Source organism: Phalangium opilio, unplaced genomic scaffold (genome assembly GCF_054372755.1).
Source record: "Phalangium opilio isolate 3A_F unplaced genomic scaffold, DU_Popi_V2 ptg000022l_1, whole genome shotgun sequence".
In the NCBI taxonomy this organism is placed as follows: Eukaryota; Metazoa; Arthropoda; class Arachnida; order Opiliones; family Phalangiidae; genus Phalangium; species Phalangium opilio.
The window spans coordinates 4,724,908-4,748,818 of NW_028324154.1; the positions used below are offsets into that span (position 1 = coordinate 4,724,908).

A 23,911-nucleotide genomic window follows, 5' to 3' on the forward strand; every position below is an offset into this window, starting at 1 on the left:
GTCCCAAGTTCAAATCCTGGACGGACCCGAGTTTTTGCAGAGGTAATTTAGTGACTATTTAAATGCAACTAACTACGGGTTAGGCTTATGAGTTGAGCATGTTTTATTTCATACATGGTCCGTTGGTCTAGGGGTATGATACTCGCTTTGGGTGCGAGTGGTCCCGGGTTCAAATCCCGGACGGACCCGAGTTTTGCAGAAGTAAATTGGTGACTATTTAAATGCAACTAACTACAGGGTAGGCCTATGAGTAGAGCATGTTTTAGTTTCATACATGGTCCTTTGGTCTAGGGGTATGATACTTGCTTAGGGTGCGAGTGGTCCCGGGTTCGAATCCAGGACGGACCCGAGTTTTTGCAGAGGTAATTTAGTGACTATTTAAATGCAGCTATCTACAGGGTAGGCCTAAGAGTTGAGCATGTTTTATTACATACATGGTCCGTTGGTCTAGGGGTATGATACTCGCTTTGGGTGCGAGTGGTCCCGGGTTCAAATCCCGGACGGACCCGAGTTTTGCAGAAGTAAATTGGTGACTATTTAAATGCAACTAACTACAGGGTAGGCCTATGAGTAGAGCATGTTTTAGTTTCATACATGGTCAGTTGGTCTAGGGGTATGATACTCGCTTAGGATGCGAATGGTCCCAAGTTCAAATCCCGGACGGACCCGAGTTTTTGCAGAGGTAATTTAGTGACTATTTAAATGCAACTAACTACGGGTTAGGCTTATGAGTTGAGCATGTTTTATTTCATACATGGTCCGTTGGTCTAGGGGTATGATACTCGCTTTGGGTGCGAGTGGTCCCGGGTTCAAATCCCGGACGGACCCGAGTTTTGCAGAAGTAAATTGGTGACTATTTAAATGCAACTAACTACAGGGTAGGCCTATGAGTAGAGCATGTTTTAGTTTCATACATGGTCCTTTGGTCTAGGGGTATGATACTTGCTTAGGGTGCGAGTGGTCCCGGGTTCGAATCCAGGACGGACCCGAGTTTTTGCAGAGGTAATTTAGTGACTATTTAAATGCAGCTATCTACAGGGTAGGCCTAAGAGTTGAGCATGTTTTATTACATACATGGTCCTTTAGTCTAGGGGTATGATACTTGCTTAGGGTGCGAGTGGTCCCGGGTTCAAATCCCGGACGGTCCCGAGTTTTTGCAGAGGTAATTTTGTGACTATTTAAATGCAACTAACTACAGGGTAGGACTATGAGTAGAGCATGTTTTAGCTTCATACATGGCCCGTTGGTTTAGGGGTATGATACTCGCTTAGGGTGCGAGTGGTCCCTGGTTCAAATCCCGGACGGACGCGAGTTTTTGCAGAGGTAATTTAGTGACTATTTAAATGCAACTAACTACAGGGTAAGCCTATGAGTAGAGCATGTTTTAGTTTCATAGATGGTCCGTTAGTCAAGGGGTATGAGACTCGCTTTGGGTGCGAGTGGTCCCGGGTTCAAATCCCGGTCGGACCCGAGTTTTTGCAGAGGTAATTTAGTGACTATTTAAATGCAACTAACTACAGGGTAGGCCTATGAGTAGTGCATGTTTCAGTTTCATACATGGTCCGTTGGTCTAGGGGTATGATACTCGCTTAGGGTGCGAATGGTCCCAAGTTCAAATCCCGGACGGACCCGAGTTTTTGCAGAGGTAATTTAGTGACTATTTAAATTTAACTAACTACGGGGTAGGCTTATGAGTTGAGCATGTTTTATTTCATACATGGTCCGTTGGTCTAGGGGTATGATACTCGCTTTGGGTGCGAGTGGTCCCGGGTTCAAATCCCGGACGGACCCGAGTTTTGCAGAAGTAATTTAGTGACTATTTAAATGCAACTATCTACAGGGTAGGCCTATTAGTTGAGCATGTTTTATTACATACACGGTCCGTTGGTCTAGGGGTATGATACTCGCTTAGGGTGCGAGTGGTCCCGGGTTCAAATCCCGGACGGACCCGAGTTTTTGCAGAGGTAATTTAGTGACTATTTAAATGCAACTAACTACAGGGTAAGCCTATGAGTAGAGCATGTTTTAGTTTCATACATGGTCCGTTAGTCAAGGGGTATGAGACTCGCTTTGGGTGCGAGTGGTCCCGGGTTCAAATCCCGGACGGACCCGAGTTTTGCAGAAGTAATTTGGTGACTATTTAATTGCAACGGGTTTAATTGTAGGACTACGAGTTGAGCATGTTTCAGTGTCATACTTCGTCCGTTGGTCTAGGGGTATGATACTCGCTTAGGGTGCGAGTGGTCCCGGGTTAAAATCCCGGACGGACCCGAGTTTTTGCAGAAGTAATTTAGTGACTATTTAAATGCAACTAACTACAGGGTAGGCCTATGAGTAGAGCATGTTTCAGTTTCATACATGGTCCGTTGGTCTAGGGGTATGATACTCGCTTAGGGTGCGAATGGTCCCAAGTTCAAATCCCGGACGGACCCGAGTTTTAGTGACTATTTAAATGCAACTAACTACCGGGTAGGCCTATGAGTTGAGCATGTTTTATTTCATACATGGTCCGTTGGTCTAGGGGTATGATACTCGCTTTGGGTGCGAGTGGTCCCGGGTTCAAATCCCGGACGGACCCGAGTTTTGCAGAAGTAAATTGGTGACTATTTAAATGCAACTAACTACAGGGTAGGCCTATGAGTAGAGCATGTTTTAGTTTCATACATGGTCCTTTGGTCTAGGGGTATGATACTTGCTTAGGGTGCGAGTGGTCCCGGGTTCGAATCCAGGACGGACCCGAGTTTTTGCAGAGGTAATTTAGTGACTATTTAAATGCAGCTATCTACAGGGTAGGCCTAAGAGTTGAGCATGTTTTATTACATACATGGTCCTTTAGTCTAGGGGTATGATACTTGCTTAGGGTGCGAGTGGTCCCGGGTTCAAATCCCGGACGGTCCCGAGTTTTTGCAGAGGTAATTTTGTGACTATTTAAATGCAACTAACTACAGGGTAGGACTATGAGTAGAGCATGTTTTAGCTTCATACATGGCCCGTTGGTTTAGGGGTATGATACTCGCTTAGGGTGCGAGTGGTCCCTGGTTCAAATCCCGGACGGACGCGAGTTTTTGCAGAGGTAATTTAGTGACTATTTAAATGCAACTAACTACAGGGTAAGCCTATGAGTAGAGCATGTTTTAGTTTCATAGATGGTCCGTTAGTCAAGGGGTATGAGACTCGCTTTGGGTGCGAGTGGTCCCGGGTTCAAATCCCGGTCGGACCCGAGTTTTTGCAGAGGTAATTTAGTGACTATTTAAATGCAACTAACTACAGGGTAGGCCTATGAGTAGTGCATGTTTCAGTTTCATACATGGTCCGTTGGTCTAGGGGTATGATACTCGCTTAGGGTGCGAATGGTCCCAAGTTCAAATCCCGGACGGACCCGAGTTTTTGCAGAGGTAATTTAGTGACTATTTAAATGCAACTAACTACGGGGTAGGCTTATGAGTTGAGCATGTTTTATTTCATACATGGTCCGTTGGTCTAGGGGTATGATACTCGCTTTGGGTGCGAGTGGTCCCGGGTTCAAATCCCGGACGGACCCGAGTTTTGCAGAAGTAATTTAGTGACTATTTAAATGCAACTATCTACAGGGTAGGCCTATTAGTTGAGCATGTTTTATTACATACACGGTCCGTTTGTCTAGGGGTATGATACTCGCTTAGGGTGCGAGTGGTCCCGGGTTCAAATCCCGGACGGACCCGAGTTTTTGCAGAGGTAATTTAGTGACTATTTAAATGCAACTAACTACAGGGTAAGCCTATGAGTAGAGTATGTTTTAGTTTCATACATGGTCCGTTAGTCAAGGGGTATGAGACTCGCTTTGGGTGCGAGTGGTCCCGGGTTCAAATCCCGGACGGACCCGAGTTTTGCAGAAGTAATTTGGTGACTATTTAATTGCAACGAGTTTAATTGTAGGACTACGAGTTGAGCATGTTTCAGTGTCATACTTCGTCCGTTGGTCTAGGGGTATGATACTCGCTTAGGGTGCGAGTGGTCCCGGGTTAAAATCCCGGACGGACCCGAGTTTTTGCAGAAGTAATTTAGTGACTATTTAAATGCAACTAACTACAGGGTAGGCCTATGAGTAGAGCATGTTTCAGTTTCATACATGGTCCGTTGGTCTAGGGGTATGATACTCGCTTAGGGTGCGAATGGTCCCAAGTTCAAATCCCGGACGGACCCGAATTTAGTGACTATTTAAATGCAACTAACTACCGGGTAGGCCTATGAGTTGAGCGTGTTTTATTTCATACATGGTCCGTTGGTCAAGGGGTATGATGCTCGCTTTGGGTGCGAGTGGTCCCGGGTTCAAATCCCGGACGGACCCGAGTTTTGCAGAAGTAAATTGGTGACTATTTAAATGCAACTAACTACAGGGTAGGCCTATGAGTAGAGTATGTTTTAGTTTCATACATGGTCCTTTGGTCTAGGGGTATGATACTTGCTTAGGGTGCGAGTGGTCCCGGGTTCGAATCCAGGACGGACCCGAGTTTTTGCAGAGGTAATTTAGTGACTATTTAAATGCAACTATCTACAGGGTAGGCCTATGAGTTGAGCATGTTTTATTACATACATGGTCCGTTGGTCTAGGGGTATGATACTCGCTTTGGGTGCGAGTGGTCCCGGGTTCAAATCCCGGACGGACCCGAGTTTTGCAGAAGTAATTTGGTGACTATTTAATTGCAACGAGTTTAATTGTAGGACTACGAGTTGAGCATGTTTCAGTGTCATACTTCGTCCGTTGGTCTAGGGGTATGATACTCGCTTAGGGTGCGAGTGGCCCCGGGTTAAAATCCCGGACGGACCCGAGTTTTTGCAGAAGTAATTTAGTGACTATTTAAATGCAACTAACTACAGGGTAGGCCTATGAGTAGAGCATGTTTCAGTTTCATACATGGTCCGTTGGTCTAGGGGTATGATACTCGCTTAGGGTGCGAATGGTCCCGGGTTCAAATCCCGGACGGACCCGAGTTTTTGCAGAGGTAATTTAGTGACTATTTAAATGCAACTAACTACGGGGTAGGCCTATGAGTTGAGCATGTTTCATTTCATACACGGTCCGTTGGTCTAGGGGTATGATACTCGCTTTGGGTGCGAGTGGTCCCGGGTTCAAATCCCGGACGGACCCGAGTTTTGCAGAAGTAATTTAGTGACTATTTAAATGCAACTATCTACAGGGTAGGCCTATTAGTTGAGCATGTTTTATTACATACATGGTCTGTTGGTCTAGGGGTATGATACTCGCTTTGGGTGCGAGTGGTCCCGGGTTCAAATCCCGGACGGACCCGAGTTTTTGCAGAGGTAATTTAGTGACTATTTAAATGCAACTAACTACAGGGTAAGCCTATGAGTAGAGCATGTTTTAGTTTCATACATGGTCCGTTAGTCAAGGGGTATGAGACTCGCTTTGGGTGCGAGTGGTCCCGGGTTCAAATCCCGGACGGACCCGAGTTTTGCAGAAGTAATTTGGTGACTATTTAAATTCAACGAGTTAAATTGTAGGACTACGAGTTGAGCATGTTTCAGTGTCATACTTCGTCCGTTGGTCTAGGAGTATGATACTCGCTTAGGGTGCGAGTGGTCCCGGGTTAAAATCCCGGACGGACCCGAGTTTTTGCAGAAGTAATTTAGTGACTATTTAAATGCAACTAACTACAGGGTAGGCCTATGAGTAGAGCATGTTTCAGATTCATATATGGTCCGTTGGTCTAGGGGTGTGATACTCGCTTAGGGTGCGAATGGTCCCGGGTTCAAATCCCGGACGGACCCGAGTTTTTGCAGAGGTAATTTAGTGACTATTTAAATGCAACTAACTACGGGGTAGGCCTATGAGTTGAGCATGTTTTATTTCATACACGGTCCGTTGGTCTAGGGGTATGATACTCGCTTTGGGTGCGAGTGGTCCCGGGTTCAAATCCCGGACGGACCCGAGTTTTGCAGAAGTAAATTGGTGACTATTTAAATGCAACTAACTACAGGGTAGGCCTATGAGTAGAGCATGTTTTAGTTTCATACATGGTCCTTTGGTCTAGGGGTATGATACTTGCTTAGGGTGCGAGTGGTCCCGGGTTAAAATCCCGGACGGACCCGAGTTTTTGCAGAAGTAATTTAGTGACTATTTAAATGCAACTAACTACAGGGTAGGCCTGTGAGTAGAGCATGTTTCAGTTTCATACATGGTCCGTTGGTCTAGAGGTATGATACTCGCTTAGGGTGCGAGTGGTCCCGGGTTCAAATCCCAGACGGACCCGAGTTTTTGCAGAGGTAATTTAGTGACTATTTAAATGCAACTAACTACAGGGTAGGCCTATAAGTTGAGCATGTTTTATTTCATACGTGGTCCGTTGGTCTAGGGGTATGATAATTGCTTAGGGTGGGAGTGGTCCCGGGTTCGAATCCCGGACGGACCCGAGTTTTTGCAGAGGTAATTTAGTGACTATTTAAATGCAACTAACTACAGGGTAGGCCTATGAGTAGAGCATGTTTCAGTTTCATATATGGTCCGTTGGTCTAGGGGTATGATACTCGCTTAGGGTGCGAATGGTCCCGGGTTCAAATCCCGGACGGACCCGAGTTTTTGCAGAGGTAATTTAGTGACTATTTAAATGCAACTAACTACAGGGTAAGCCTATGAGTAGAGCATGTTTTAGTTTCATACATGGTCCGTTAGTCAAGGGGTATGAGACTCGCTTTGGGTGCGAGTGGTCCCGGGTTCAAATCCCGGACGGACCCGAGTTTTGCAGAAGTAATTTGGTGACTAATTAAATTCAACGAGTTAAATTGTAGGACTACGAGTTGAGCATGTTTCAGTGTCATACTTCGTCCGTTGGTCTAGGGGTATGATACTCGCTTAGGGTGCGAGTGGTCCCGGGTTAAAATCCCGGACGGACCCGAGTTTTTGCAGAAGTAATTTAGTGACTATTTAAATGCAACTAACTACAGGGTAGGCCTATGAGTAGAGCATGTTTCAGTTTCATATATGGTCCGTTGGTCTAGGGGTATGATACTCGCTTCGGGTGCGAATGGTCCCGGGTTCAAATCCCGGACGGACCCGAGTTTTTGCAGAGGTAATTTAGTGACTATTTAAATGCAACTAACTACGGGGTAGGCCTATGAGTTGAGCATGTTTTATTTCATACACGGTCCGTTGGTCTAGGGGTATGATACTCGCTTTGGGTGCGAGTGGTCCCGGGTTCAAATCCCGGACGGACCCGAGTTTTGCAGAAGTAAATTGGTGACTATTTAAATGCAACTAACTACAGGGTAGGCCTATGAGTAGAGCATGTTTTAGTTTCATACATGGTCCTTTGGTCTAGGGGTATGATACTTGCTTAGGGTGCGAGTGGTCCCGGGTTAAAATCCCGGACGGACCCGAGTTTTTGCAGAAGTAATTTAGTGACTATTTAAATGCAACTAACTACAGGGTAGGCCTATGAGTAGAGCATGTTTCAGTTTCATACATGGTCCGTTGGTCTAGGGGTATGATACTCGCTTAGGGTGCGAATGGTCCCGGGTTCAAATCCCAGACGGACCCGAGTTTTTGCAGAAGTAATTTAGTGACTATTTAAATGCAACTAACTACAGGGTAGGCCTATGAGTTGAGCATGTTTTAGTTTCATACATGGTCCGTTAGTCAAGGGGTATGAGACTCGCTTTGGGTGCGAGTGGTCCCGGGTTCAAATCCCGGACGGACCCGAGTTTTGCAGAAGTAATTTGGTGACTATTTAATTGCAACGGGTTTAATTGTAGGACTACGAGTTGAGCATGTTTCAGTGTCATACTTCGTCCGTTGGTCTAGGGGTATGATACTCGCTTAGGGTGCGAGTGGTCCCGGGTTAAAATCCCGGACGGACCCGAGTTTTTGCAGAAGTAATTTAGTGACTATTTAAATGCAACTAACTACAGGGTAGGCCTATGAGTAGAGCATGTTTCAGTTTCATACATGGTCCGTTGGTCTAGGGGTATGATACTCGCTTAGGGTGCGAATGGTCCCAAGTTCAAATCCCGGACGGACCCGAGTTTTAGTGACTATTTAAATGCAACTAACTACCGGGTAGGCCTATGAGTTGAGCATGTTTTATTTCATACATGGTCCGTTGGTCTAGGGGTATGATACTCGCTTTGGGTGCGAGTGGTCCCGGGTTCAAATCCCGGACGGACCCGAGTTTTGCAGAAGTAAATTGGTGACTATTTAAATGCAACTAACTACAGGGTAGGCCTATGAGTAGAGCATGTTTTAGTTTCATACATGGTCCTTTGGTCTAGGGGTATGATACTTGCTTAGGGTGCGAGTGGTCCCGGGTTCGAATCCAGGACGGACCCGAGTTTTTGCAGAGGTAATTTAGTGACTATTTAAATGCAGCTATCTACAGGGTAGGCCTAAGAGTTGAGCATGTTTTATTACATACATGGTCCTTTAGTCTAGGGGTATGATACTTGCTTAGGGTGCGAGTGGTCCCGGGTTCAAATCCCGGACGGTCCCGAGTTTTTGCAGAGGTAATTTTGTGACTATTTAAATGCAACTAACTACAGGGTAGGACTATGAGTAGAGCATGTTTTAGCTTCATACATGGCCCGTTGGTTTAGGGGTATGATACTCGCTTAGGGTGCGAGTGGTCCCTTTTTCAAATCCCGGACGGACGCGAGTTTTTGCAGAGGTAATTTAGTGACTATTTAAATGCAACTAACTACAGGGTAAGCCTATGAGTAGAGCATGTTTTAGTTTCATAGATGGTCCGTTAGTCAAGGGGTATGAGACTCGCTTTGGGTGCGAGTGGTCCCGGGTTCAAATCCCGGTCGGACCCGAGTTTTTGCAGAGGTAATTTAGTGACTATTTAAATGCAACTAACTACAGGGTAGGCCTATGAGTAGTGCATGTTTCAGTTTCATACATGGTCCGTTGGTCTAGGGGTATGATACTCGCTTAGGGTGCGAATGGTCCCAAGTTCAAATCCCGGACGGACCCGAGTTTTTGCAGAGGTAATTTAGTGACTATTTAAATGCAACTAACTACGGGGTAGGCTTATGAGTTGAGCATGTTTTATTTCATACATGGTCCGTTGGTCTAGGGGTATGATACTCGCTTTGGGTGCGAGTGGTCCCGGGTTCAAATCCCGGACGGACCCGAGTTTTGCAGAAGTAATTTAGTGACTATTTAAATGCAACTATCTACAGGGTAGGCCTATTAGTTGAGCATGTTTTATTACATACACGGTCCGTTTGTCTAGGGGTATGATACTCGCTTAGGGTGCGAGTGGTCCCGGGTTCAAATCCCGGACGGACCCGAGTTTTTGCAGAGGTAATTTAGTGACTATTTAAATGCAACTAACTACAGGGTAAGCCTATGAGTAGAGTATGTTTTAGTTTCATACATGGTCCGTTAGTCAAGGGGTATGAGACTCGCTTTGGGTGCGAGTGGTCCTGGGTTCAAATCCCGGACGGACCCGAGTTTTGCAGAAGTAATTTGGTGACTATTTAATTGCAACGAGTTTAATTGTAGGACTACGAGTTGAGCATGTTTCAGTGTCATACTTCGTCCGTTGGTCTAGGGGTATGATACTCGCTTAGGGTGCGAGTGGTCCCGGGTTAAAATCCCGGACGGACCCGAGTTTTTGCAGAAGTAATTTAGTGACTATTTAAATGCAACTAACTACAGGGTAGGCCTATGAGTAGAGCATGTTTCAGTTTCATACATGGTCCGTTGGTCTAGGGGTATGATACTCGCTTAGGGTGCGAATGGTCCCAAGTTCAAATCCCGGACGGACCCGAATTTAGTGACTATTTAAATGCAACTAACTACCGGGTAGGCCTATGAGTTGAGCGTGTTTTATTTCATACATGGTCCGTTGGTCAAGGGGTATGATGCTCGCTTTGGGTGCGAGTGGTCCCGGGTTCAAATCCCGGACGGACCCGAGTTTTGCAGAAGTAAATTGGTGACTATTTAAATGCAACTAACTACAGGGTAGGCCTATGAGTAGAGTATGTTTTAGTTTCATACATGGTCCTTTGGTCTAGGGGTATGATACTTGCTTAGGGTGCGAGTGGTCCCGGGTTCGAATCCAGGACGGACCCGAGTTTTTGCAGAGGTAATTTAGTGACTATTTAAATGCAACTATCTACAGGGTAGGCCTATGAGTTGAGCATGTTTTATTACATACATGGTCCGTTGGTCTAGGGGTATGATACTCGCTTTGGGTGCGAGTGGTCCCGGGTTCAAATCCCGGACGGACCCGAGTTTTGCAGAAGTAATTTGGTGACTATTTAATTGCAACGAGTTTAATTGTAGGACTACGAGTTGAGCATGTTTCAGTGTCATACTTCGTCCGTTGGTCTAGGGGTATGATACTCGCTTAGGGTGCGAGTGGCCCCGGGTTAAAATCCCGGACGGACCCGAGTTTTTGCAGAAGTAATTTAGTGACTATTTAAATGCAACTAACTACAGGGTAGGCCTATGAGTAGAGCATGTTTCAGTTTCATACATGGTCCGTTGGTCTAGGGGTATGATACTCGCTTAGGGTGCGAATGGTCCCGGGTTCAAATCCCGGACGGACCCGAGTTTTTGCAGAGGTAATTTAGTGACTATTTAAATGCAACTAACTACGGGGTAGGCCTATGAGTTGAGCATGTTTCATTTCATACACGGTCCGTTGGTCTAGGGGTATGATACTCGCTTTGGGTGCGAGTGGTCCCGGGTTCAAATCCCGGACGGACCCGAGTTTTGCAGAAGTAATTTAGTGACTATTTAAATGCAACTATCTACAGGGTAGGCCTATTAGTTGAGCATGTTTTATTACATACATGGTCTGTTGGTCTAGGGGTATGATACTCGCTTTGGGTGCGAGTGGTCCCGGGTTCAAATCCCGGACGGACCCGAGTTTTTGCAGAGGTAATTTAGTGACTATTTAAATGCAACTAACTACAGGGTAAGCCTATGAGTAGAGCATGTTTTAGTTTCATACATGGTCCGTTAGTCAAGGGCTATGAGACTCGCTTTGGGTGCGAGTGGTCCCGGGTTCAAATCCCGGACGGACCCGAGTTTTGCAGAAGTAATTTGGTGACTATTTAAATTCAACGAGTTAAATTGTAGGACTACGAGTTGAGCATGTTTCAGTGTCATACTTCGTCCGTTGGTCTAGGGGTATGATACTCGCTTAGGGTGCGAGTGGTCCCGGGTTAAAATCCCGGACGGACCCGAGTTTTTGCAGAAGTAATTTAGTGACTATTTAAATGCAACTAACTACAGGGTAGGCCTATGAGTAGAGCATGTTTCAGATTCATATATGGTCCGTTGGTCTAGGGGTGTGATACTCGCTTAGGGTGCGAATGGTCCCGGGTTCAAATCCCGGACGGACCCGAGTTTTTGCAGAGGTAATTTAGTGACTATTTAAATGCAACTAACTACGGGGTAGGCCTATGAGTTGAGCATGTTTTATTTCATACACGGTCCGTTGGTCTAGGGGTATGATACTCGCTTTGGGTGCGAGTGGTCCCGGGTTCAAATCCCGGACGGACCCGAGTTTTGCAGAAGTAAATTGGTGACTATTTAAATGCAACTAACTACAGGGTAGGCCTATGAGTAGAGCATGTTTTAGTTTCATACATGGTCCTTTGGTCTAGGGGTATGATACTTGCTTAGGGTGCGAGTGGTCCCGGGTTAAAATCCCGGACGGACCCGAGTTTTTGCAGAAGTAATTTAGTGACTATTTAAATGCAACTAACTACAGGGTAGGCCTGTGAGTAGAGCATGTTTCAGTTTCATACATGGTCCGTTGGTCTAGGGGTATGATACTCGCTTAGGGTGCGAGTGGTCCCGGGTTCAAATCCCAGACGGACCCGAGTTTTTGCAGAGGTAATTTAGTGACTATTTAAATGCAACTAACTACAGGGTAGGCCTATAAGTTGAGCATGTTTTATTTCATACGTGGTCCGTTGGTCTAGGGGTATGATAATTGCTTAGGGTGGGAGTGGTCCCGGGTTCGAATCCCGGACGGACCCGAGTTTTTGCAGAGGTAATTTAGTGACTATTTAAATGCAACTAACTACAGGGTAGGCCTATGAGTAGAGCATGTTTCAGTTTCATATATGGTCCGTTGGTCTAGGGGTATGATACTCGCTTAGGGTGCGAATGGTCCCGGGTTCAAATCCCGGACGGACCCGAGTTTTTGCAGAGGTAATTTAGTGACTATTTAAATGCAACTAACTACAGGGTAAGCCTATGAGTAGAGCATGTTTTAGTTTCATACATGGTCCGTTAGTCAAGGGGTATGAGACTCGCTTTGGGTGCGAGTGGTCCCGGGTTCAAATCCCGGACGGACCCGAGTTTTGCAGAAGTAATTTGGTGACTAATTAAATTCAACGAGTTAAATTGTAGGACTACGAGTTGAGCATGTTTCAGTGTCATACTTCGTCCGTTGGTCTAGGGGTATGATACTCGCTTAGGGTGCGAGTGGTCCCGGGTTAAAATCCCGGACGGACCCGAGTTTTTGCAGAAGTAATTTAGTGACTATTTAAATGCAACTAACTACAGGGTAGGCCTATGAGTAGAGCATGTTTCAGTTTCATATATGGTCCGTTGGTCTAGGGGTATGATACTCGCTTCGGGTGCGAATGGTCCCGGGTTCAAATCCCGGACGGACCCGAGTTTTTGCAGAGGTAATTTAGTGACTATTTAAATGCAACTAACTACGGGGTAGGCCTATGAGTTGAGCATGTTTTATTTCATACACGGTCCGTTGGTCTAGGGGTATGATACTCGCTTTGGGTGCGAGTGGTCCCGGGTTCAAATCCCGGACGGACCCGAGTTTTGCAGAAGTAAATTGGTGACTATTTAAATGCAACTAACTACAGGGTAGGCCTATGAGTAGAGCATGTTTTAGTTTCATACATGGTCCTTTGGTCTAGGGGTATGATACTTGCTTAGGGTGCGAGTGGTCCCGGGTTAAAATCCCGGACGGACCCGAGTTTTTGCAGAAGTAATTTAGTGACTATTTAAATGCAACTAACTACAGGGTAGGCCTATGAGTAGAGCATGTTTCAGTTTCATACATGGTCCGTTGGTCTAGGGGTATGATACTCGCTTAGGGTGCGAATGGTCCCGGGTTCAAATCCCAGACGGACCCGAGTTTTTGCAGAAGTAATTTAGTGACTATTTAAATGCAACTAACTACAGGGTAGGCCTATGAGTTGAGCATGTTTTGTTTCATACATGGTCCGTTGGTCTAGGGGTATGATACTCGCTTTGGGTGCGAGTGGTCCCGGGTTTAAATCCCGGACGGACCCGAGTTTTGCAGAAGTAATTTGGTGACTATTTAAATGCAACGAGTTAAATTGAAGGACTACGAGTTGAGCATGTTTCAGTGTCATACTTCGTCCGTTGGTCTAGGGGTATGATACTCGCATAGGGTGCGAGTGGTCCCGGGTTCAAATCCCGGACGGACCCTAGTTTTTGCAGAGGTATTTAAGTGACTATTTAAATGCAACTAACTACAGGGTAGGCCTATGAGTTGAGCATGTTTTATTTCATACATGGTCCGTTGGTCTAGGGGTATGATACTCGCTTTGGGTGCGAGTGGTCCCGGGTTCAAATCCCGGACAGACCCGAGTTTTGCAGAAGTAAATTGGTGACTATTTAAATGCAACTAACTACAGGGTAGGCCTATGAGTAGAGCATGTTTTGTTTCATACATGGTCCGTTGGTCTAGGGGTATGATACTCGCTTAGGGTGCGAGTGGTCCCGGGTTCAAATCCCGGACGGACCCGAGTTTTTGCAGAGGTAATTTAGTGACTATTTAAATACAACTAACTACAGGGTAGGCCTATGAGTTGAGCATGTTTTGTTTCATACATGGTCCGTTGGTCTAGGGTTATGATACTCGCTTTGGGTGCGAGTGGTCCCGGGTTCAAATCCCGGACGGACCCGAGTTTTGCAGAAGTAATTTGGTGACTATTTAAATGCAACGAGTTAAATTGTAGGACTACGAGTTGAGCATGTTTCAGTGTCATACTTCGTCCGTTGGTCTAGGGGTATGATACTCGCTTTGGGTGCGAGTGGTCCCGGGTTCAAATCCCGGACGGACCCTAGGTTTTGCAGAGGTAATTTAGTGACTATTTAAATGCAACTAACTACAGGGTAGGACTATGAGTAGAGCATGTTTTAGTTTCATACATGGTCCGTTGGTCTAGGGGTATGATACTCGCTTAGGGTGCGAGTGGTCCCGGGTTCAAATCCCGGACGGACCCTAGTTTTTGCAGAGGTATTTAAGTGACTATTTAAATGCAACTAACTACAGGGTAGGCCTATGAGTTGAGCATGTTTTATTTCATACATGGTCCGTTGGTCTAGGGGTATGATACTCGCTTTGGGTGCGAGTGGTCCCGGGTTCAAATCCCGGACAGACCCGAGTTTTGCAGAAGTAAATTGGTGACTATTTAAATGCAACTAACTACAGGGTAGGCCTATGAGTAGAGCATGTTTTAGTTTCATACATGGTCCGTTGGTCTAGGGGTATGATACTCGCTTAGGGTGCGAGTGGTCCCGGGTTCAAATCCCGGACGGACCCGAGTTTTTGCAGAGGTAATTTAGTGACTATTTAAATACAACTAACTACAGGGTAGGCCTATGAGTTGAGCATGTTTTGTTTCATACATGGTCCGTTGGTCTAGGGTTATGATACTCGCTTTGGGTGCGAGTGGTCCCGGGTTCAAATCCCGGACGGACCCGAGTTTTGCAGAAGTAATTTGGTGACTATTTAAATGCAACGAGTTAAATTGTAGGACTACGAGTTGAGCATGTTTCAGTGTCATACTTCGTCCGTTGGTCTAGGGGTATGATACTCGCTTTGGGTGCGAGTGGTCCCGGGTTCAAATCCCGGACGGACCCTAGGTTTTGCAGAGGTAATTTAGTGACTATTTAAATGCAACTAACTACAGGGTAGGACTATGAGTAGAGCATGTTTTAGTTTCATACATGGTCCGTTGGTCTAGGGGTATGATACTCGCTTAGGGTGCGAATGGTCCCGGGTTCAAATCCCGGACGGACCCGAGTTTTTGCAGAGGTAATTTAGTGACTATTTAAATACAACTAACTACAGGGTAGGCCTATGAGTTGAGCATGTTTTGTTTCATACATGGTCCGTTGGTCTAGGGGTATGATACTCGCTTTGAGTGCGAGTGGTCCCGGGTTCAAATCCCGGACGGACCCGAGTTTTGCAGAAGTAATTTGGTGACTATTTAAATGCAACGAGTTAAATTGTAGGACTACGAGTTGAGCATGTTTCAGTGTCATACTTCGTCCGTTGGTCTAGGGGTATGATACTCGCTTTGGGTGCGAGTGGTCCCGGGTTCAAATCCCGGACGGACCCTAGGTTTTGCAGAGGTAATTTAGTGACTATTTAAATGCAACTAACTACAGGGTAGGACTATGAGTAGAGCATGTTTTAGTTTCATACATGGTCCGTTGGTCTAGGGGTATGATACTCGCATAGGGTGCGAGTGGTCCCGGGTTCAATTCCCGGACGGACTCTAGTTTTTGCAGAGGTATTTAAGTGACTATTTAAATGCAACTAACTACAGGGTAGGCCTATGAGTTTAGCATGTTTTATTTCATACATGGTCCGTTGGTCTAGGGGTATGATACTCGCTTTGGGTGCGAGTGGTCCCGGGTTCAAATCCCGGACGGACCCGAGTTTTGCAGAAGTAAATTGGTGACTATTTAAATGCAACTAACTACAGGGTAGGCCTATGAGTAGAGCATGTTTTAATTTCATACATGGTTATTTGGTCTAGGGGTATGATACTTGCTTAGGGTGCGAGTGGTCCCGGGTTCGAATCCCGGACGGACCAGAGTTTTTGCAGAGGTAATTTAGTGACTATTTAAATGCAACTATCTACAGGTAACGCCTATGAGTTGATCATGTTTTTTTACATACATGGTCCGTTGGTCTAGGGGTATGATACTCGCTTAGGGTGCGAGTGGTCCCGGGTTCAAATCCCGGACGGACCCGAGTTTTTGCAGAGGTAATTTAGTGACTATTTAAATACAACTAACTACAGGGTAGGCCTATGAGTTGAGCATGTTTTGTTTCATACATGGTCCGTTGGTCTAGGGGTATGATACTCGCTTTGGGTGCGAGTGGTCCCGGGTTCGAATCCCGGACGGACCCGAGTTTTGCAGAAGAAATTTGGTGACTATTTAAATGCAACGAGTTAAATTGTAGGACTACGAGTTGGGCATGTTTCAGTGTCATACTTCGTCCGTTGGTCTAGGGGTATGATACTCGCTTTGGGTGCGAGTGGTCCCGGTTCAAATCCCGGACGGACCCTAGGTTTTGCAGAGGTAATTTAGTGACTATTTAAATGCAACTAACTACAGGGTAGGACTATGAGTAGAGCATGTTTTAGTTTCATACATGGTCCGTTGGTCTAGGGGTATGATACTTGCTTAGGGTGCGAGTGGTCCCGGGTTCAAATCCCGGACGGACCCTATGTTTTGCAGAGGTAATTTAGTGACTATTTAAATGCAACTAACTACAGGGTAGGACTATGAGTAGAGCATGTTTTAGTTTCATACATGGTCCGTTGGTCTAGGGGTATGATACTCGCTTAGGGTGCGAGTGGTCCCGGGTTCAAATCCCGGACGGACCCTAGGTTTTGCAGAGGTAGTTTAGTGACTATTTAAATGAAACTAACTACAGGGTAGGACTATGAGTAGAGCATGTTTTAGTTTCATACATGGTCCGTTGGTCTAGGGGTATGATACTCGCTTAGGGTGCGAGTGGTCCCGGGTTCAAATCCCGGACGGACCCGAGTTTTTGCAGAGGTAATTTAGTGACTATTTAAATACAACTAACTACAGGGTAGGCCTATGAGTTGAGCATGTTTTGTTTCATACATGGTCCGTTGGTCTAGGGGTATGATACTCGCTTTGGGTGCGAGTGGTCCCGGGTTCAAATCCCGGACGGACCCGAGTTTTGCAGAAGTAATTTGGTGACTATTTAAATGCAACGAGTTAAATTGTAGGACTACGAGTTGAGCATGTTTCAGTGTCATACTTCGTCCGTTGGTCTAGGGGTATGATACTCGCTTTGGGTGCGAGTGGTCCCGGGTTCAAATCCCGGACGGACCCTAGGTTTTGCAGAGGTAATTTAGTGACTATTTAAATACAACTAACTACAGGGTAGGCCTATGAGTTGAGCATGTTTTATTACAATCATGGTCCGTTGGTCTAGGGGTATGATACTCGCTTTGGGTGCGAGTGGTCCCGGGTTCAAATCCCGGACGGACTCTAGTTTTTGCAGAGGTATTTAAGTGACTATTTAAATGCAACTAACTACAGGGTAGGCCTATGAGTAGAGCATGTTTTATTTCATACATGGTCCGTTGGTCTAGGGGTATGATACTCGCTTAGGGTGCGAATGGTCCCGGGTTCAAATCCCGGACGGACCCTAGGTTTTGCAGAGGTAATTTAGTGACTATTTAAATGAAACTAACTACAGGGTAGGCCTATGAGTTGAGCATGTTATGTTTCATACATGGTCCGTTGGTCTAGGGGTATGATACTCGCTTTGGGTGCGAGTGGTCCCGGGTTCAAATCCCGGACGGACCCGAGTTTTGCAGAAGTAATTTGGTGACTATTTAAATGCAACGAGTTAAATTGAAGGACTACGAGTTGAGCATGTTTCAGTGTCATACTTCGTCCGTTGGTCTAGGGGTATGATACTCGCATAGGGTGCGAGTGGTCCCGGGTTCAAATCCCGGACGGACTCTAGTTTTTGCAGAGGTATTTAAGTGACTATTTAAATGCATCTAACTACAGGGTAGGCCTATGAGTTGAGCATGTTTTATTTCATACATGGTCCGTTGGTCTAGGGGTATGATACTCGGTTTGGGTGCGAGTGGTCCCGGGTTCAAATCCCGGACGGACCCGAGTTTTGCAGAAGTAAATTGGTGACTATTTAAATGCAACTAACTACAGGGTAGGCCTATGAGTAGAGCATGTTTTAATTTCATACATGGTTATTTGGTCTAGGGGTATGATACTTGCTTAGGGTGCGAGTGGTCCCGGGTTCGAATCCCGGACGGACCCGAGTTTTTGCAGAGGTAATTTAGTGACTATTTAAATGCAACTATCTACAGGGTACGCCTATGAGTTGATCATGTTTTTTTACATACATGGTCCGTTGGTCTAGGGGTATGATACTCGCTTAGGGTGCGAGTGGTCCCGGGTTCAAATCCCGGACGGACCCTAGGTTTTGCAGAGGTAATTTAGTGACTATTTAAATGCAACTAACTACAGGGTAGGCCTATGAGTAGAGCATGTTTCAGTTTCATACATGGTCCGTGGTCTAGGGGTATGATACTCGCTTAGGGTGCGAGTGGTCCCGGGTTCAAATCCCGGACGGACCCGAGTTTTTGCAGAGGTAATTTAGTGACTATTTAAATGCAACTAACTACAGGGTAGGACTATGAGTAGAGCATGTTTTAGTTTCATACATGGTCCGTTGGTCTAGGGGTATGATACTCGCTTAGGGTGCGAGTTGTCTCGGGTTCAAATCCCGGACGGACCCGAGTTTTAGCAGAGGTAATTTAGTGACTATTTAAATACAACTAACTACAGGGTAGGCCTATGAGTTGAGCATGTTTTGTTTCATACATGGTCCGTTGGTCTAGGGGTATGATACTCGCTTTGGGTGCGAGTGGTCCCGGGTTCAAATCCCGGACGGACCCGAGTTTTGCAGAAGTAATTTGGTGACTTTTTAAATGCAACGAGTTAAATTGAAGGACTACGAGTTGAGCATGTTTCAGTGTCATACTTCGTCCGTTGGTCTAGGGGTATGATACTCGCTTAGGGTGCGAGTGGTCCCTGGTTCAAATGCCGGAAAGACCCGAGTTTTTGCAGAGGTAATTTAGTGACAATTTAAATGCAACTAACTACAGGGTAGGCCTATGAGTAGAGCATGTTTCAGTTTCATACATGGTCCGTTGGTCTAGGGGTATGATACTCGCTTAGGGTGCGAATGGTCCCGGGTTCAAATCCCGGACGGACCCGAGTTTTTGCAGAGGTAATTTAGTGACTATTTAAATGCAACTAACTAAAGGGTAGGCCTATGAGTTTAGCATGTTTTATTTCATACATGGTCCGTTGGTCTAGGGCTATGATACTCGCTTTGGGTGCGAGTGGTCCCGGGTTCAAATCCCGGACGGATCCGAGTTTTGCAGAAGTAAATTGGTGACTATTTAAATGCAACTAACTACAGGGTAGGCCTATGAGTAGAGCATGTTTTAGGTTCATACATGGTCCTTTGGTCTAGGGGTATGATACTTGCTTAGGGTGCGAGTGGTCCCGGGTTCAAATCCCGGACGGACCCGAGTTTTGCAGAAGTAATTTGGTGACTATTTAAATGCAACGAGTTAAATTGAAGGACTACGAGTTGAGCATGTTTCAGTGTCATACTTCGTCCGTTGGTCTAGGGGTATGATACTCGCATAGGGTGCGAGTGGTCCCGGGTTCAAATCCCGAACGGACTCTAGTTTTTGCAGAGGTATTTAAGTGACTATTTAAATGCATCTAACTACAGGGTAGGCCTATGAGTTGAGCATGTTTTATTTCATACATGGTCCGTTGGTCTAGGGGTATGATACTCGGTTTGGGTGCGAGTGGTCCCGGGTTCAAATCCCGGACGGACCCGAGTTTTGCAGAAGTAAATTGGTGACTATTTAAATGCAACTAACTACAGGGTAGGCCTATGAGTAGAGCATGTTTTAATTTCATACATGGTTCTTTGGTCTAGGGGTATGATACTTGCTTAGGGTGCGAGTGGTCCCGGGTTCGAATCCCGGACGGACCCGAGTTTTTGCAGAGGTAATTTAGTGACTATTTAAATGCAACTATCTACAGGGTACGCCTATGAGTTGATCATGTTTTTTTACATACATGGTCCGTTGGTCTAGGGGTATGATACTCGCTTAGGGTGCGAGTGGTCCCGGGTTCAAATCCCGGACGGACCCTAGGTTTTGCAGAGGTAATTTAGTGACTATTTAAATGCAACTAACTACAGGGTAGGCCTATGAGTAGAGCATGTTTCAGTTTCATACATGGTCCGTGGTCTAGGGGTATGATACTCGCTTAGGGTGCGAATGGTCCCGGGTTCAAATCCCGGACGGACCCGAGTTTTTGCAGAGGTAATTTAGTGACTATTTAATTGCAACTAACTACAGGGTAGGACTATGAGTAGAGCATGTTTTAGTTTCATACATGGTCCGTTGGTCTAGGGGTATGATACTCGCTTAGGGTGCGAGTTGTCTCGGGTTCAAATCCCGGACGGACCCGAGTTTTAGCAGAGGTAATTTAGTGACTATTTAAATACAACTAACTACAGGGTAGGCCTATGAGTTGAGCATGTTTTGTTTCATACATGGTCCGTTGGTCTAGGGGTATGATACTCGCTTTGGGTGCGAGTGGTCCCGGGTTCAAATCCCGGACGGACCCGAGTTTTGCAGAAGTAATTTGGTGACTTTTTAAATGCAACGAGTTAAATTGAAGGACTACGAGTTGAGCATGTTTCAGTGTCATACTTCGTCCGTTGGTCTAGGGGTATGATACTCGCTTAGGGTGCGAGTGGTCCCTGGTTCAAATGCCGGAAAGACCCGAGTTTTTGCAGAGGTAATTTAGTGACAATTTAAATGCAACTAACTACAGGGTAGGCCTATGAGTAGAGCATGTTTCAGTTTCATACATGGTCCGTTGGTCTAGGGGTATGATACTCGCTTAGGGTGCGAATGGTCCCGGGTTCAAATCCCGGACGGACCCGAGTTTTTGCAGAGGTAATTTAGTGACTATTTAAATGCAACTAACTAAAGGGTAGGCCTATGAGTTTAGCATGTTTTATTTCATACATGGTCCGTTGGTCTAGGGCTATGATACTCGCTTTGGGTGCGAGTGGTCCCGGGTTCAAATCCCGGACGGATCCGAGTTTTGCAGAAGTAAATTGGTGACTATTTAAATGCAACTAACTACAGGGTAGGCCTATGAGTAGAGCATGTTTTAGGTTCATACATGGTCCTTTGGTCTAGGGGTATGATACTTGCTTAGGGTGCGAGTGGTCCCGGGTTCGAATCCCGGACGGACCCGAGTTTTTGCAGAGGTAATTTAGTGACTATTTAAATGCAACTATCTACAGGGTAGGCCTATGAGTTGAGCATGTTTTATCAGATACATGGTCCGTTGGTCTAGGGATATGATACTCGCTTTGGGTGCGAGTGGTCCCGGGTTCAAACTGTGAATTGTTCATATTGATTAGTTGGCTCTAACTTGTTATAATATTTAAACGACACATATAGGGCAAATAATTAACTCCATGCCTCGGACGACAGCCTATTCTGTATATACTCTGTTACAACATCGGTTGTCAGCAACCGCAAAGCTTGGTCGCTATGTAACGTAGCTTTGTACGTGCTGTCAAGAGACGAAAACCTTCAGGATCTTCAGGATTTAAAATATCCGCGAGTATCTTTAGCTCGAGTGCACGGACCTCTAGGTCTTAGTTTCAAATACGTGCAGTAGGCTGTGGCAATTTTACACGTATTTGAGGCTAAGGCCTAGAGGGCCGTGCACTCGAGCTAAAAAACTCGCGGATTACATTTCACTGTATGTTGTTTTTATTTAAGAGTGTATATAATTGTACTTCTTTGTGCTTCCAAAGTGTTCTTTGTGCAACGCTTTATTGGATAGCTTTGTGGTTCCAAAGCTTTCTTTTGCAACGCTTTATTGGATAGCTTTGTGGTTCCAAAGCGTTCTTTGTGCAACGCTTTATAGTATTTCTTACCGGATCAAAGGTGTTCTTTGTGTAACGCTATATTGGATTTCTTTCAAAGGTGTTCTTTGTGCAAGAGCTAATTCGGGTTCTTTGAAAACACAAGTTGGAAATTGCTGCGTGGAATTAAAATCAGTTTCAAAAATACAGAACTGTGTTATATTTCTTTACGAATATTCGAAATGGTTTCTCGAGCAGAACAAAAGAAAATATATAAGCGCTTAGTAATGCGAAAAAAAAAGAGCGGAAGGCAAGTTAAAATCGCAAGTTCAGAGTAAATCATTGAAACATGATAAAACTAACAAACTTAAGTGTAAACGGTACTATCTTAAAAACAAGGCGTTGTTTAAGAGAAATAGTGCAAAAAACTATGTGGAGCGTAAATCTCTACTTGAGACAGGGAAAAAACCTAAGAGAACTATGCCGCCAGGTGGAGACGCTAATTTGCGCTAGAAAATAGAAAACCAAATAAACGGGATAAATTTGTCTCTGCGAAAAGACTCCTTAATGCGGGGATTTTCAAGACGAAAAACAAGAAATTTATAGCCGAAAGTTACAAACGGTTTCTAGTCACACGTTTAACTGGAAGGCTGGCAGTATTGAAGTCTTTTGACGGTGAGACTAGTAAAAGATGCACCAAATTTGTCTCTTACAAGCTAAAACGCCAATTGTTAGCTGGTAAAATATTGCATTTGAAAAGGCAAATGTATTCGGCATACCACGCCCAACTATCAGGGATGGTTAGCGAATTTAAGGATTTTGTCAAAAATATCAAAGAAATTGGGTCAGCCACTTGTGACAATTTGATGGAGGTTGTGGGTGGGAAAAGGCTTCACAGTAGCCTAAAAGAAGCCTATTTTCATGAATTTACCTATTATGCAATTGGGAATAATGGCAGAATACTGAAAAATGACGAAGAGTCACGCTATACCAAAATTTTTCAATTGAATTCTGATGGTAGTGTACGAAAGGTTCTGAGAGACCGTGCTTCCAATTCGACTAAAGAACTGTTTGTTGATGAAATGGGAAATTTCGTTGAAATAAGAAACAATGACAAAACTCATGTCATTGAACGAGTCTTACAAATTAATGAGTCGGGGGTTGTTACGAATCTTTTCAACGTTGTTGAGAATGAGGAGAAGAACCCCAAAGCAAATTTAGTGATCAACGAAGATGGGTTCATTGAAACCCAACCCAAAACAGTTTATTGGGAATGCAGTCATATTTGCAAAGTTAGAAATCAAGCCATTTCAAAAGTACTAGCTTTCGTAAACACAGTTGCGACAGCCAATGAAAAATCTTTGACTAAAATTATTGAGTCAGATTTGGACCTTTGCGAATTAAGAAAACAATTTTGCGCAAAATCAAACGTGTCTATACCACCAGATGGGGACGAAATAGTCGTGAAAATAGTTCCGTTTCTAGGACACACTGCTTACTGCGCTGATACCGAAGAGTGCCAAAGTCATTTGCGTTCTTTCGCTGAACTCGCTCCTCATTATTCGGGAATTAGAAGTATTTCTGAATAATATTTATCGCGTCAAAGCGTTGCTCAACGCTTTAAATAAAATTTCAACTGAAATTGAACATGGTGATGAGTCTCTGACAAAAGTCATGGCGGAATTGAGAAAAATCCTTGTCACACGAGGAAAAAATTTGAATAAGGAACAAAACGATGCTCCTACAGGAAGCGTTAACGCTCCTCGGCCGAGTCTCGATGAAAGTGAAATCTTGAGTCTTTACGTGAATCAATTCGCCCGGGCAATGCTACATACCAACGAATTTCACGATACACCCTGCGACTGCTGTTTTAGATTACTGAAAAAATCTGATTTAAGAGCGGTAGAAAAACTGGTAAACAGTGCCGTTTTTGATAACGAGGCCTATTTGATTTTAAGAGCTGGTTGGATAATGAATAATTCCGACACGAGAGAAGCAGACATGCTTTTATGTCGTTACTGCGCCACGGATTTGGGAAAGGGTAAAGTTCCCATTAGATGTTTTCTGAACAACTTGGCGGTTGACAATCCTCCGCCAGATGTCACGTCTTTAAACATGTTTGAGAAAGTTTTAATTCAGCTTGTGAAGCCGTTCCACACTGT

The 23,911-nt window shown here is 45.0% G+C and overlaps 57 non-coding genes across 57 annotated transcripts; all 57 read left to right on the forward strand.

Moving 5' to 3' along the window:
- The first annotated feature begins 116 nt into the window (after positions 1-116).
- On the forward strand, positions 117-188 carry TRNAP-UGG (transfer RNA proline (anticodon UGG)). Its single transcript has one exon. It is a non-coding gene; the product is annotated as a tRNA-Pro (tRNA).
- A 248-nt stretch (positions 189-436) lies between these two features.
- Positions 437-508, forward strand: TRNAP-UGG (transfer RNA proline (anticodon UGG)). The gene has a single exon. It is a non-coding gene; the product is annotated as a tRNA-Pro (tRNA).
- Positions 509-756: 248 nt separating this feature from the next.
- Positions 757-828, forward strand: TRNAP-UGG (transfer RNA proline (anticodon UGG)). The gene has a single exon. It is a non-coding gene; the product is annotated as a tRNA-Pro (tRNA).
- An 891-nt stretch (positions 829-1,719) lies between these two features.
- TRNAP-UGG (transfer RNA proline (anticodon UGG)) lies at positions 1,720-1,791 on the forward strand. Its single transcript has one exon. It is a non-coding gene; the product is annotated as a tRNA-Pro (tRNA).
- An 87-nt stretch (positions 1,792-1,878) lies between these two features.
- Positions 1,879-1,950, forward strand: TRNAP-AGG (transfer RNA proline (anticodon AGG)). The gene has a single exon. It is a non-coding gene; the product is annotated as a tRNA-Pro (tRNA).
- A 556-nt stretch (positions 1,951-2,506) lies between these two features.
- TRNAP-UGG (transfer RNA proline (anticodon UGG)) lies at positions 2,507-2,578 on the forward strand. The gene has a single exon. It is a non-coding gene; the product is annotated as a tRNA-Pro (tRNA).
- An 891-nt stretch (positions 2,579-3,469) lies between these two features.
- Positions 3,470-3,541, forward strand: TRNAP-UGG (transfer RNA proline (anticodon UGG)). The gene has a single exon. It is a non-coding gene; the product is annotated as a tRNA-Pro (tRNA).
- An 87-nt stretch (positions 3,542-3,628) lies between these two features.
- TRNAP-AGG (transfer RNA proline (anticodon AGG)) lies at positions 3,629-3,700 on the forward strand. Its single transcript has one exon. It is a non-coding gene; the product is annotated as a tRNA-Pro (tRNA).
- Positions 3,701-4,255: 555 nt separating this feature from the next.
- TRNAP-UGG (transfer RNA proline (anticodon UGG)) lies at positions 4,256-4,327 on the forward strand. Its single transcript has one exon. It is a non-coding gene; the product is annotated as a tRNA-Pro (tRNA).
- A 248-nt stretch (positions 4,328-4,575) lies between these two features.
- On the forward strand, positions 4,576-4,647 carry TRNAP-UGG (transfer RNA proline (anticodon UGG)). The gene has a single exon. It is a non-coding gene; the product is annotated as a tRNA-Pro (tRNA).
- A 249-nt stretch (positions 4,648-4,896) lies between these two features.
- TRNAP-AGG (transfer RNA proline (anticodon AGG)) lies at positions 4,897-4,968 on the forward strand. Its single transcript has one exon. It is a non-coding gene; the product is annotated as a tRNA-Pro (tRNA).
- Positions 4,969-5,056: 88 nt separating this feature from the next.
- On the forward strand, positions 5,057-5,128 carry TRNAP-UGG (transfer RNA proline (anticodon UGG)). Its single transcript has one exon. It is a non-coding gene; the product is annotated as a tRNA-Pro (tRNA).
- An 87-nt stretch (positions 5,129-5,215) lies between these two features.
- Positions 5,216-5,287, forward strand: TRNAP-UGG (transfer RNA proline (anticodon UGG)). The gene has a single exon. It is a non-coding gene; the product is annotated as a tRNA-Pro (tRNA).
- A 570-nt stretch (positions 5,288-5,857) lies between these two features.
- Positions 5,858-5,929, forward strand: TRNAP-UGG (transfer RNA proline (anticodon UGG)). Its single transcript has one exon. It is a non-coding gene; the product is annotated as a tRNA-Pro (tRNA).
- A 249-nt stretch (positions 5,930-6,178) lies between these two features.
- On the forward strand, positions 6,179-6,250 carry TRNAP-AGG (transfer RNA proline (anticodon AGG)). The gene has a single exon. It is a non-coding gene; the product is annotated as a tRNA-Pro (tRNA).
- Positions 6,251-6,499: 249 nt separating this feature from the next.
- On the forward strand, positions 6,500-6,571 carry TRNAP-AGG (transfer RNA proline (anticodon AGG)). Its single transcript has one exon. It is a non-coding gene; the product is annotated as a tRNA-Pro (tRNA).
- A 410-nt stretch (positions 6,572-6,981) lies between these two features.
- Positions 6,982-7,053, forward strand: TRNAP-CGG (transfer RNA proline (anticodon CGG)). The gene has a single exon. It is a non-coding gene; the product is annotated as a tRNA-Pro (tRNA).
- Positions 7,054-7,141: 88 nt separating this feature from the next.
- TRNAP-UGG (transfer RNA proline (anticodon UGG)) lies at positions 7,142-7,213 on the forward strand. The gene has a single exon. It is a non-coding gene; the product is annotated as a tRNA-Pro (tRNA).
- An 877-nt stretch (positions 7,214-8,090) lies between these two features.
- On the forward strand, positions 8,091-8,162 carry TRNAP-UGG (transfer RNA proline (anticodon UGG)). Its single transcript has one exon. It is a non-coding gene; the product is annotated as a tRNA-Pro (tRNA).
- An 891-nt stretch (positions 8,163-9,053) lies between these two features.
- Positions 9,054-9,125, forward strand: TRNAP-UGG (transfer RNA proline (anticodon UGG)). The gene has a single exon. It is a non-coding gene; the product is annotated as a tRNA-Pro (tRNA).
- Positions 9,126-9,212: 87 nt separating this feature from the next.
- TRNAP-AGG (transfer RNA proline (anticodon AGG)) lies at positions 9,213-9,284 on the forward strand. Its single transcript has one exon. It is a non-coding gene; the product is annotated as a tRNA-Pro (tRNA).
- Positions 9,285-9,839: 555 nt separating this feature from the next.
- TRNAP-UGG (transfer RNA proline (anticodon UGG)) lies at positions 9,840-9,911 on the forward strand. The gene has a single exon. It is a non-coding gene; the product is annotated as a tRNA-Pro (tRNA).
- Positions 9,912-10,159: 248 nt separating this feature from the next.
- Positions 10,160-10,231, forward strand: TRNAP-UGG (transfer RNA proline (anticodon UGG)). The gene has a single exon. It is a non-coding gene; the product is annotated as a tRNA-Pro (tRNA).
- A 249-nt stretch (positions 10,232-10,480) lies between these two features.
- Positions 10,481-10,552, forward strand: TRNAP-AGG (transfer RNA proline (anticodon AGG)). Its single transcript has one exon. It is a non-coding gene; the product is annotated as a tRNA-Pro (tRNA).
- An 88-nt stretch (positions 10,553-10,640) lies between these two features.
- On the forward strand, positions 10,641-10,712 carry TRNAP-UGG (transfer RNA proline (anticodon UGG)). Its single transcript has one exon. It is a non-coding gene; the product is annotated as a tRNA-Pro (tRNA).
- Positions 10,713-10,799: 87 nt separating this feature from the next.
- On the forward strand, positions 10,800-10,871 carry TRNAP-UGG (transfer RNA proline (anticodon UGG)). The gene has a single exon. It is a non-coding gene; the product is annotated as a tRNA-Pro (tRNA).
- A 570-nt stretch (positions 10,872-11,441) lies between these two features.
- TRNAP-UGG (transfer RNA proline (anticodon UGG)) lies at positions 11,442-11,513 on the forward strand. The gene has a single exon. It is a non-coding gene; the product is annotated as a tRNA-Pro (tRNA).
- Positions 11,514-11,762: 249 nt separating this feature from the next.
- TRNAP-AGG (transfer RNA proline (anticodon AGG)) lies at positions 11,763-11,834 on the forward strand. Its single transcript has one exon. It is a non-coding gene; the product is annotated as a tRNA-Pro (tRNA).
- Positions 11,835-12,083: 249 nt separating this feature from the next.
- On the forward strand, positions 12,084-12,155 carry TRNAP-AGG (transfer RNA proline (anticodon AGG)). The gene has a single exon. It is a non-coding gene; the product is annotated as a tRNA-Pro (tRNA).
- A 410-nt stretch (positions 12,156-12,565) lies between these two features.
- On the forward strand, positions 12,566-12,637 carry TRNAP-CGG (transfer RNA proline (anticodon CGG)). The gene has a single exon. It is a non-coding gene; the product is annotated as a tRNA-Pro (tRNA).
- Positions 12,638-12,725: 88 nt separating this feature from the next.
- Positions 12,726-12,797, forward strand: TRNAP-UGG (transfer RNA proline (anticodon UGG)). The gene has a single exon. It is a non-coding gene; the product is annotated as a tRNA-Pro (tRNA).
- Positions 12,798-13,206: 409 nt separating this feature from the next.
- TRNAP-UGG (transfer RNA proline (anticodon UGG)) lies at positions 13,207-13,278 on the forward strand. Its single transcript has one exon. It is a non-coding gene; the product is annotated as a tRNA-Pro (tRNA).
- A 407-nt stretch (positions 13,279-13,685) lies between these two features.
- TRNAP-AGG (transfer RNA proline (anticodon AGG)) lies at positions 13,686-13,757 on the forward strand. Its single transcript has one exon. It is a non-coding gene; the product is annotated as a tRNA-Pro (tRNA).
- Positions 13,758-14,166: 409 nt separating this feature from the next.
- TRNAP-AGG (transfer RNA proline (anticodon AGG)) lies at positions 14,167-14,238 on the forward strand. The gene has a single exon. It is a non-coding gene; the product is annotated as a tRNA-Pro (tRNA).
- Positions 14,239-14,486: 248 nt separating this feature from the next.
- TRNAP-AGG (transfer RNA proline (anticodon AGG)) lies at positions 14,487-14,558 on the forward strand. The gene has a single exon. It is a non-coding gene; the product is annotated as a tRNA-Pro (tRNA).
- Positions 14,559-14,967: 409 nt separating this feature from the next.
- On the forward strand, positions 14,968-15,039 carry TRNAP-AGG (transfer RNA proline (anticodon AGG)). The gene has a single exon. It is a non-coding gene; the product is annotated as a tRNA-Pro (tRNA).
- Positions 15,040-15,127: 88 nt separating this feature from the next.
- TRNAS-UGA (transfer RNA serine (anticodon UGA)) lies at positions 15,128-15,199 on the forward strand. Its single transcript has one exon. It is a non-coding gene; the product is annotated as a tRNA-Ser (tRNA).
- A 249-nt stretch (positions 15,200-15,448) lies between these two features.
- Positions 15,449-15,520, forward strand: TRNAP-AGG (transfer RNA proline (anticodon AGG)). Its single transcript has one exon. It is a non-coding gene; the product is annotated as a tRNA-Pro (tRNA).
- An 88-nt stretch (positions 15,521-15,608) lies between these two features.
- TRNAP-UGG (transfer RNA proline (anticodon UGG)) lies at positions 15,609-15,680 on the forward strand. Its single transcript has one exon. It is a non-coding gene; the product is annotated as a tRNA-Pro (tRNA).
- A 248-nt stretch (positions 15,681-15,928) lies between these two features.
- TRNAP-AGG (transfer RNA proline (anticodon AGG)) lies at positions 15,929-16,000 on the forward strand. The gene has a single exon. It is a non-coding gene; the product is annotated as a tRNA-Pro (tRNA).
- An 88-nt stretch (positions 16,001-16,088) lies between these two features.
- TRNAP-UGG (transfer RNA proline (anticodon UGG)) lies at positions 16,089-16,160 on the forward strand. Its single transcript has one exon. It is a non-coding gene; the product is annotated as a tRNA-Pro (tRNA).
- Positions 16,161-16,408: 248 nt separating this feature from the next.
- Positions 16,409-16,480, forward strand: TRNAP-AGG (transfer RNA proline (anticodon AGG)). The gene has a single exon. It is a non-coding gene; the product is annotated as a tRNA-Pro (tRNA).
- Positions 16,481-16,569: 89 nt separating this feature from the next.
- TRNAP-AGG (transfer RNA proline (anticodon AGG)) lies at positions 16,570-16,641 on the forward strand. Its single transcript has one exon. It is a non-coding gene; the product is annotated as a tRNA-Pro (tRNA).
- Positions 16,642-16,730: 89 nt separating this feature from the next.
- TRNAP-AGG (transfer RNA proline (anticodon AGG)) lies at positions 16,731-16,802 on the forward strand. Its single transcript has one exon. It is a non-coding gene; the product is annotated as a tRNA-Pro (tRNA).
- An 88-nt stretch (positions 16,803-16,890) lies between these two features.
- Positions 16,891-16,962, forward strand: TRNAP-UGG (transfer RNA proline (anticodon UGG)). Its single transcript has one exon. It is a non-coding gene; the product is annotated as a tRNA-Pro (tRNA).
- Positions 16,963-17,210: 248 nt separating this feature from the next.
- TRNAP-UGG (transfer RNA proline (anticodon UGG)) lies at positions 17,211-17,282 on the forward strand. Its single transcript has one exon. It is a non-coding gene; the product is annotated as a tRNA-Pro (tRNA).
- Positions 17,283-17,370: 88 nt separating this feature from the next.
- On the forward strand, positions 17,371-17,442 carry TRNAP-AGG (transfer RNA proline (anticodon AGG)). The gene has a single exon. It is a non-coding gene; the product is annotated as a tRNA-Pro (tRNA).
- Positions 17,443-17,530: 88 nt separating this feature from the next.
- Positions 17,531-17,602, forward strand: TRNAP-UGG (transfer RNA proline (anticodon UGG)). Its single transcript has one exon. It is a non-coding gene; the product is annotated as a tRNA-Pro (tRNA).
- A 568-nt stretch (positions 17,603-18,170) lies between these two features.
- On the forward strand, positions 18,171-18,242 carry TRNAP-AGG (transfer RNA proline (anticodon AGG)). The gene has a single exon. It is a non-coding gene; the product is annotated as a tRNA-Pro (tRNA).
- A 249-nt stretch (positions 18,243-18,491) lies between these two features.
- TRNAP-AGG (transfer RNA proline (anticodon AGG)) lies at positions 18,492-18,563 on the forward strand. Its single transcript has one exon. It is a non-coding gene; the product is annotated as a tRNA-Pro (tRNA).
- Positions 18,564-18,651: 88 nt separating this feature from the next.
- TRNAP-UGG (transfer RNA proline (anticodon UGG)) lies at positions 18,652-18,723 on the forward strand. Its single transcript has one exon. It is a non-coding gene; the product is annotated as a tRNA-Pro (tRNA).
- Positions 18,724-18,972: 249 nt separating this feature from the next.
- TRNAP-AGG (transfer RNA proline (anticodon AGG)) lies at positions 18,973-19,044 on the forward strand. Its single transcript has one exon. It is a non-coding gene; the product is annotated as a tRNA-Pro (tRNA).
- An 888-nt stretch (positions 19,045-19,932) lies between these two features.
- On the forward strand, positions 19,933-20,004 carry TRNAP-AGG (transfer RNA proline (anticodon AGG)). Its single transcript has one exon. It is a non-coding gene; the product is annotated as a tRNA-Pro (tRNA).
- Positions 20,005-20,253: 249 nt separating this feature from the next.
- On the forward strand, positions 20,254-20,325 carry TRNAP-AGG (transfer RNA proline (anticodon AGG)). Its single transcript has one exon. It is a non-coding gene; the product is annotated as a tRNA-Pro (tRNA).
- An 88-nt stretch (positions 20,326-20,413) lies between these two features.
- On the forward strand, positions 20,414-20,485 carry TRNAP-UGG (transfer RNA proline (anticodon UGG)). The gene has a single exon. It is a non-coding gene; the product is annotated as a tRNA-Pro (tRNA).
- A 249-nt stretch (positions 20,486-20,734) lies between these two features.
- On the forward strand, positions 20,735-20,806 carry TRNAP-AGG (transfer RNA proline (anticodon AGG)). The gene has a single exon. It is a non-coding gene; the product is annotated as a tRNA-Pro (tRNA).
- Positions 20,807-21,054: 248 nt separating this feature from the next.
- Positions 21,055-21,126, forward strand: TRNAP-AGG (transfer RNA proline (anticodon AGG)). Its single transcript has one exon. It is a non-coding gene; the product is annotated as a tRNA-Pro (tRNA).
- The last annotated feature ends 2,785 nt before the right edge of the window (positions 21,127-23,911 follow it).